The sequence below is a fragment of the Gymnodraco acuticeps genome, unplaced genomic scaffold, assembly GCF_902827175.1.
Source record: "Gymnodraco acuticeps unplaced genomic scaffold, fGymAcu1.1, whole genome shotgun sequence".
Classification (NCBI taxonomy): domain Eukaryota; kingdom Metazoa; phylum Chordata; class Actinopteri; order Perciformes; family Bathydraconidae; genus Gymnodraco; species Gymnodraco acuticeps.
In genome coordinates, this window is record NW_022989861.1 from 1,508,310 (window position 1) to 1,509,519 (window position 1,210).

Here is a 1,210-nt window from a genome sequence, read left to right on the forward strand (position 1 = left end):
TTCCTCCTGACTGTTTCTGTTTTGTTTTGTTTTTTGTTTCTTTTTGGCTTTGTTTTTGTTTTTGTTTTGTTTGTCTACCCTCCCTCCCAAATGTAAAGCGTCTTTGGGTTCAAGAAAAGCGCTATAGAAATAAAATGTATTATTATTATTATTATTAATCAGTTACGTTTCAATATCAGCTTGGCAATCACGACACAATAAGATAGAGACAAATGTGTTTTGCCACTGGCAGCTATGTAATAATCCTTTGCATAGAGTGACAGAAAATGGATTGTTTTTTGAAACAAAACAGCAATCTTGGAAACAATCCAGTGCCAGTATCAGCTCCAAAGTGTGTGGTGAGGAAATATCACTCTGAATATATTACATCTGTATTCATAATGGCTGGCAGTGATGTCTGAGGGTGAGCAGAATATTTATTTTTAGTCAATACAGCTGACAGTGGCATATTTACAACTCAGTTTATTCATCGCCTTTGTTTGTCATGTTTTTTTTTTCTCATTTGTTTTGGATGGCGGTCTTCAATCAGATTCAAGCCTTAAATTAAAAAAGGCTGAGGACTGCTTACGTAAATCACTGAACCAATGACCTTTATAAAGCTTCACAGATTAATATCAAACATCTCACTTTGCCCATTGTGTCACACTATCACAGCATTATGCCAAAATCCCCCATTGTTAATAATTCAGACTTCAATCTTGACGTTCAGCTCCAGAAACAACAACTTCAATTATTCATACAACAAAAGTGATCCATCCCTCAGGCGCTCATCATTCGCACCATTATCTCAGTTAGATCTGTATCATATCATGGCTAATTTCTCCCTCCCAGGCATACATTTCACACATAACCAGTTACAGCTTTACCAGAATTTGCTATGAAAGTCCTAAAAGCTATCATTATGAAGTAACAGAGTACTTAAATAAAGAGGGAGTCATTTTTAAAGAGAGTAACATCTGTACAAAGGGAAGATCTCAATGGTAAAAGGCAATGACATGTAGTCATGATTTAAATATCACATTAATGCTTCTTATGGAAGATGAGAAGTGATTTAAATTCTCTGTAACAGTTTCTATGACACCCCCATCTACCATACAAAATATAATAATAATAATATGCTTCTGGCAGGGTTTAATTGCTATGATAAGCTCTAGCACATTTGTAAGGATTTTACATGATTTATAAGTCTTATTTTAAAGTATCATAGTAC